The sequence below is a fragment of the Balaenoptera borealis genome, assembly GCF_965194805.1.
Source record: "Balaenoptera borealis genome assembly, chromosome: 11".
Classification (NCBI taxonomy): domain Eukaryota; kingdom Metazoa; phylum Chordata; class Mammalia; order Artiodactyla; family Balaenopteridae; genus Balaenoptera; species Balaenoptera borealis.
The window spans coordinates 89,104,884-89,112,782 of record NC_138868.1 but is presented as its reverse complement, the minus strand read 5'-3'; the positions used below and the strand labels follow the sequence as shown (position 1 = coordinate 89,112,782).

At 38.0% G+C, this 7,899-nt stretch overlaps 1 protein-coding gene across 1 annotated transcript in view; it reads left to right on the top strand.

Moving 5' to 3' along the window:
- Positions 1-1,476: 1,476 nt before the first annotated feature.
- TEX12 (testis expressed 12) overlaps positions 1,477-7,899 on the top strand; it is a 38,007-nt gene continuing 31,584 nt past the window's right edge. Inside the window, exon 1 of the mRNA XM_082343611.1 lies at positions 1,477-2,754. The gene's annotated coding sequence lies outside the window, so the exon portion shown is untranslated. The remainder of the gene's footprint in view (positions 2,755-7,899) is intronic.

The following is a 7,899-nucleotide window of genomic DNA, read 5'->3' as shown; positions in this document are numbered from 1 at the left end:
TGTTATTGATTCCTTCTAGTGTATTTTTCATTTCAGTTATTGTGTTGTTTATTTCTGTTTGTGTGTTCTTTAGTTCTTCTAGATCTTTGTTAATCATTTCTTGTATTTTCTCAATCTGTGCCTCCTTTCTATTTCCGAGATTCCGGATCATTTTTACTTCATTATTCTGAATTCTTTTTCAGGTAGATTGCCTGTTTCCACTTCATTTATTTGGTCTTGTAGGTTTTTACCTTGCTCCTTCATCTGTGACATATTTTTTTTGCCGTCTCTCTCCTTTTTTTTTTTTTATTTTTTTATTTATTTATTTATTTTTTCTTTTTTTTTTCTTTTTTTTTCTCCTTTTTTTTTTAACAACAACAAAAAAAAGTGGGATTGTGAGTGGGATTGTGTTCCTGCCTTACTTGGCCTGAGGTTGTTTGGCCTGAGGCTTCCAGCACCGGAGTTTGTAGGCTATTGGGTAGAGCTGGGTCTTGGTGCTGAGATGAGGGCCTCCGTGAAACCTCACTCTGATGAATAGTCCCTGAGGTCTGAGTTTCTCTGTTAGTCCAGTGGTTTGGACTTGGAGGTGCCACTACAGGAGCTTCAGCTTGACCCCTGGCTCGTGAACCAAGATCCTGCAAGCTGCATAGGGTGGCAAAAAGAAAAAAAAGAGAGAACAATAACAAAGTAAAAAATAAAATTAGACTAGGAAACTAACAGATACATTAGAAAGAATATAAAAATAAAAATATAGATGAATCAACAACTAGAAGGTACAACCGTATTACAACAGTAATAAAAAAGGAGGAGGGAAAAAAAAAGTGGGGGGGGAAAGGGCTTGGCTGTGAAGGGCAGGGCCTAAGCAAGGGTGAGGTTTGGGTGGTGGGTGGCACCTATTCTTAGGACCCACACGGCTGGAAAAGGCTGTGGGGGTGGGACTTAGGCTTAATAGAACAGAAGGGGCCCAGGCGTTCCCCCCACCCCTGGTCTCAGAGAATGGGGGACCTCACCTGGGAGCCCAGCAGGATTCCTGGGCTCGAGTTGGTGGGGCAAATGCCCTCCTCTCCTCTCCTGCTCCTCCAGTCTTGGAGGGTCTCTCCCACCTGCCTCTCCTATTCTCCCCTTGGCCTCCTTCCTATGCCCCCAGGACCAATGTGGCTGGGGGGTGGGGGGGACCTTGGAGGGCAGGGGACCCACCTGGGAGCTCAGTAAGCTCCCTGGGCCCAAGTGAGCAGGGAAAACACCCTCCACTCCTCTCACGCTCCTCCTTGATGGCTCCTCCCACCTGCCTCTCCTGATCTCCCTGACCTCCACCTATGTCCCCAAGGACCCATGCAGCCTGGAGGGGGCTTTGGAGGCCAGGGGACCGGCCTTTGAGCTTGGCAGGCTCCTTGGGCCTGAGTGGGCTGGGTGATCGCCCTCCGCTTCTCTCCCACTCCTCCCGGGGGACCCCTCCCACCTGCCTCTCCTGATCTCCCTGGCCTCAGGGGCGCCTTCACTTCTCCTCACCCTTCAGTCCCCCCACTTGGGGGTTCCTCCCGTCTCCTTGGGCATCAGGGTCTTCCACCAGTGGCCGACAGGAGCGCTAGTTGTGGGGAGACGCTAACTCAGCATCTTCCCACACTGACATCTTGACTCTGCCTCCATTTAATCCATTTTGAGTTTATTTTTGTATATCGTGTTAGAGAATGTTCTAATTTCATTCTTTTACATATAGGCGTCCAGTTTTCCAAGCACCACTTATTGAAGATACTGTCTTTTCTGCCTTGTATATTCTTACCTCCTTTGTCATAGATTAATTGACCGTAAGTTTGTGGTTTTATTTCTAGACTCTCTATTCTGTTCCATTGATCTATGTGTCTGTGTTTGTGCCAGTACCATACTGTTTTGATTACAGTAGTTTTGTAGTATAGTCTGAAGTCAGGGAGCTTGATTCCTCCAGTTCTGTTCTTTCTCAAGATTGTTTTGGCTATTCAGGTTCTTTTGTATTTCTGTACAAATTTTTAAATTATTTGTTCTAGTTCTGTAAAAAATGCCCTTGGTATTTTGATAGGGATTGTACTGAGTCTATAAATTGACTTGGACAGTACGGTCATTTTAACAATATTCATTCTTCCAATCCTTGAACATGCTGTATATTTCCATTTATTTGTGTCATCTTCAATTTCTTTCATCTGTGTCTTATAGTTTTCCAAGTACAGGTCTTTTACCTCCTTAGGTAGATTTATTCCTAGGTATTTTATTCTTTTTGATGTGATGGTAAATAGGATTTTTTCCTTAATTTCTCTTTCTGAAAGTTCTTCTTGACAATGGGATAGACCTTGATTATCTTTTGGCTTAGTAGGGAAATGTCTGTGCTGTAGCCAACACCACTTGCTGCACCTGGATTAACAATTCTGGGGAAGCTGAAACTCAGTACATAAGATCACTGAACAACCTACTTGGCTTAAAATGGTGACTCCTTCAGTGAGGTCTTTCTTTGACTTATTTTATTTTCATTGGCTTGGGTCTTGGGGACCATGGTTCCAAATTGTACTCCAAACATTAGGAATTATCCCATTTATTATAATCATAATAATCTCCCTTGTGCATTGTATTCTCTCAAAAGCTTTCAATGCAAGTTTGCAGCGACTAACCACCGAGCGAATGATCTCCCTAAGACCAGAACATCAGAAAAGGACCAAAGAGAATGACCACTTAAAGATTATGAACCTGAAGCCATGACCTGTGTAAACCATACAGAGGATCAACAAAATCTGCAAGAACTACAGAGTGGTGAGAGTGGCACTAATGCCTTAAATATTGATCACATCTTTCAGTTAAGCTGAGAGTCTGATCAAAAAGGGGAATTGTTAAAAAGAAATAGACCACAAATGGAGTCACTTGTGTTAAGGCCCTATGTTAGCAAACCAAGGGGTAACACTGAATTGTTAGTTACAACCTCCTCCAGCAATGTAGCCTTTCACCAGTCAACTTGGAATTAGGTAATTCCAGCGTTAATGGGATATTCCACCCAACAGGCCCCTTCCATTCTCCTTAGGAGGGCAAACTTGCCTAAAACAATGCATTCCTTGCTAATAATTTCCTTTTTTCTGTTCCCAGACCCAGGCCTGTGGCAAAGACTGATTTCCAATTTCAGCCAATTTAAAAAGTGATCAAACTATGTAATTAAGAGGAAAAGAACACAAAATAGTCTGTTTGATATGATCCTATATTTGTATTTTTTTTAAAGTTCTCTCCCTGTCTATTAAGGTCTTGTTAGGGTTGGCCCAAGTTCCCATTCTATGAATTGAAGAAAGTCCAATGTTTGTTCTCAAAGTTCCTTCAGATTCCTGAGACTAAGGGCCACCTTTGGTTCTCAGCACCTGCTTTCTCCAACAGTGATTATCTTGATATCCAAAGCATGTCACTCTTTCCCTGTTCATACTGATTCAATGTGAAATTCAGCTATTCTACCCAATTTCCACAAAAAATGTGTTGCACATAGTGTTATGTGTTTAGCAGACTTTATTAAATGTTTATGGAGATGGGGCATTTACATTAGAGTGACGCAAATAGTTTTAAATTGTATCTGTATTTCATCAATTCTAAGACATGCAACTTTTTACATTTTAATATATCTGAAATAAGAATACACCTGACAATTGAAGGCATGTCATAGTTTAGTTGGCAGTGTCTTTTCTTTCTTAGTGGTACATGAAATAATGGTGCATTTTATAATCAATGACATCTTAGATTCAATGATCAAGGGAATTCTGCTTCTCTGTTTTTTTTTTTAATTAATTAATTAATTTTATTTATTTTTGGCTGTGTTGGGTCTTCGTTTCTGTGCGAGGGCTTTCTCCAGTTGCGGCAAGCGGGGGCCACTCTTCATCGCGGTGCACGGGCCTCTCACTATCGCGACCTCTCTTGTTGCGGAGCACTGGCTCCAGACGCGCAGGCTCAGTAGCTGTGGCTCACGGGCCCAGTTGCTCCGCGGCATGTGGGATCCTCCCAGACCAGGGCTCGAACCCGCATCCCCTGCATCAGCAGGCAGATTCTCAACCACTGCGCCACCAGGGAAGCCCCTGCTTCTCTGTTCTTAAAAAGACTTTTGGTGATTTCTTTCTACTTGAGCTCAACCTTCTTGCTGTGGTACTTGATCCAGTCTGGTGCCCTATGTCACATTGCTTTAGCCCACTATTGATTTCCATAGTAACTGCAGTGGACAGTTCCATGGTAGCTCATACTAACAGTACTGCCTTGAGTGTGCTGTGTGTCTTTTCACTTTCTGCCACAGGGAAATCTGCCTGGCCAAACAGTGCTCAGAAATGTGGGGCTAACATCCCCAGGGGCAACCTTCAATTAATGGGTGTCTGGAGCTAGTGGGTAAATGCCCCTGCCTCCCTTCCTCCAGGGGGATAATTTTGGGAGGCATTTTATATGCTTCTCAGGTGGTTCTGGACAAATTAGGCCCACAGTGAGAACCTTGATAGCACACCTTATACTAGCTTTTGCACCTTCCATTCTCACCATCCTAGCTTTCTCATTCTTGCTCCCTGGGATCACCTCTCAAATTACTTGCACACAAGTCCTTGTAGTAGACTCTGTTTTTGGTGAGGGGGGGGGGCAGAGAACTCAAGTTAGAACCTTCATTGTACTCTCCCTCTCAGAACCCCCTCTTTCCTTATGTAGAACCATTCCTTATGTCAAGACTCAGCTCAGGCTACCCCTTTGTATTCCAAGATTTCAACTGCAGCTTTGAAAGATTATTGTAAAGGTATACCAGATTCTGTCTAGGTCAAGGGGTAGGGAGTTTTTTAGTTTTTCAGCTCACATTTTTATAGAAAGGAAAACTAAGGACCTATGTCAAAATGTGAAAAATGGTTGTCTGAAGATGGAAGGATGGGTGCTTTGAATTTTCTTCTTTCTGTTATGTTGTATTTTCTAAAATTTCTGTAACAAACATGTCAATTTTATAGTGAGGAAAAAACAATAAAAGTTAATGTAAAAATTCAATCAAATTGACTTTTTTAAAGTAACTTTATTGAGGTATAATTTACATACCATAAATTCACCAACTTTAAGTATACAATTAAGGATTTTTAGAAAGTTTACCAAGTTGTGCAACCACTACCACATCCAGTTGTAGAACATTTTCTTCTCCCTAATATGATTTTTCATATTTGTTTACAGTTAATCCCCATTCCCACCCACAACTCTAGGCAAACATGAATCTATTTTTCTGTCATTATAGATTTGTCTTTTCTGGACATTTCATATAAATAGAATATCATATAATATACAATCTTTTGTGTTTGGCTTCTTTCATTTAACATAATGTTTTTAAAGTTCATTCATATTGTAGTATTTATCTGTATTTTACTTTTTTATTAGTATTGATATTCCATTATGGCTATACCAAATTTTGTTTATCTCTTCACCAGTTGATGGACATTTGGGCTCTTTCCACTTTTTGACTATTATGAATAATGTTGCTATGAACATTAATGTATGAATCTTTGTGTGAACATAAGTTTTATTTCTCTTTAGTAGGCATGTAGGAATGGAATTGCTGGGTCATATGAAAAAATTATATTTAACCTTTTAAGAAACTGCAAAATTATTTTCCAAAGTGACTGTACTACTTCACATTCCTGCCAGCAAAGTTTGAGAATTCCTGTTGCTTCACATTTTTGTCAACACTTGTTATGTTTTTTTTTTAAATTGAAGTATACCTGATTTAAATATTATATTAATTTCAGGTGTACAGCATAGTAATTCAGTATTTTTACAGATTATACTCTATTAAAAGTTATTACAAGATAATGGCTATACTTCCTTGTGCTATATAATATATCCTTGTTTCTTATCTATTTTATATATAGTACTTTGTATCTCTTAATCCCATACCCCTAATTTGCCCCCTCCTTGTCTTTCTTTTTGATCATAGCCATCCTGGTGGATGTGAAGTGGTATCTTATTGTGGTCTTAATTTGCATTTCCTTAATAACTAATGATGTTAAGCATCATTTCATGTGCTTATTAGCCATTTGTACATCTTCTTTGGAAAACTGTCTATTCAAATCTTGTGCCCATTTAAAAATTGGATTGTCTTCTTATTGAGTTGAAGAGTCCTTTGTATTTTCTGGATACAAGTTTTTTGCCATACATGTGATTTACAAATATTTTCTCTGTGGCTTGTCTTTTTACTTTCTTAGTGACATCTTTTGAGTAAAAAAGTATTTTTTAAATTTTAAAATTGGAAATAATATTCTCAGAAAGTTACAAAGATATTATCAAGAGGTCCCTGTACCATTCATCCAGTTTAACTCCCAAATTTTGAGTTTTGATTAAGTCCAATTTATTAAATTTTTTCATTTATGGATCATGCTTCTTGGGTTGTGTCTAAAAAAATCTTTGCCTAACCAAAGGTCTTGACATTTTCTCCTGTTGTATTCTACAAGTTGTATAACTTCAGCTCTTACATTAATGTCTCTGATTGAGTTTGAATTAATTCTATATATAGTGTGAAGAAAGGATCTAGTTCATCTGTTTTTGTTTGTTTTTGTTTTGCATGTGGATATTCGGTTGTACCAGCACCATTTGTTGAAAACCCTCCTTTTCTATCAATTTGCCTTTGTCAAAAGTTAATTGGTCATAAATATAGGGGTTTAGTTCTGGACTTTCAAATCTGCTCCATTGATCTATATGTTTATCCTTGTGTCAGTACCAAACTGTTCTGATTACTGCAGCTTATATTAAGTTTCAAGATTAGGAAATGAAAGTTACCCAACTTTGTTCTTTTTCAAAAAATTTTGGCTATTCTGTGTCTTTTGGATTTCCATATACCGTTCAGGTACAGTTTGTCAACTTCTGCAAAATAGCCTGCTGGAATTTTGATGGAGATTGGGTTGAATCTATAGATCAATTCGGGAAGAACTGCTGTCGTAACAATATTGGGTCTTCCAAACTGTGAATGTGAAATGTCTCTCCATTTATTTAGATCATATTTAATTTTCCTCAGCAATGTTTTGAAATATTCAGTGTTCAAGACTTGCACTTCTTTTGCTAAATTTATTCATAAGCGTTCATTCTTTTAAATACTATTGTGAATGGAATTGTTTTCTTATTTTTATTTTCAGATTGTTCATTCTTGTATATAAAAATACAATTTATTTTTGTGTATTAATCTTCTGTGACCTCGCTGAACTTGTTTATTAATTTTAATAGGGGTTTGTGTGCACACATATGTGTATATTCCTTAGGATCTTCTACATTTAAAATCATGTTGTCCACAAATAAAGACAGTTTTACTTTTTCCTTTCTAATCTGGATGACTTTTCTTTCTTTTTCTTGTGATTATACTGGCTAGAACCTCCAGCATGATGCTGAACAGAAGTTGCAAGAGCTGAAATTCTTGCTTTTTTTTGTTTTTACCATTAAAGTATGATATTAGCGTTTGCTTTTCATAGATGCTGTTTATCACATTGAGGAAATTCTCTTTCAAGTTTATTGAGAATTTTTATTATGAACTAAGTTTTGTTATATGCTTTTTCTGCCTTTATTGAGATGATTGTGGGTTTTTATCCTTTATTCTATTAATATGGTATATTAATTGATTTTAGAATATTAAACCATCTTTGCATTCCTGGATTGAATGGTACTTGATCAGAGTGTATAATCCTTTTCATATGTTGCCGGATTCAGGAGCAATCTGACTTTTAAAGATATCCTGACTTTGGAAGAAATGCAAAAATTAGTCAAGTGAAGTGGTCTCTTTATAAAATCTTGAAGGTTTTTAAAAAAAATTTCCAGTAACTATGATACCTTTTATTCATAACTTGAGTCAAAGCATTAATTCTTGAACTGAAATACTCTTCCTTATTTATTCCCTCACACAAATGCTTATGTAATTTTGCTTTACACATAATCTTTCTC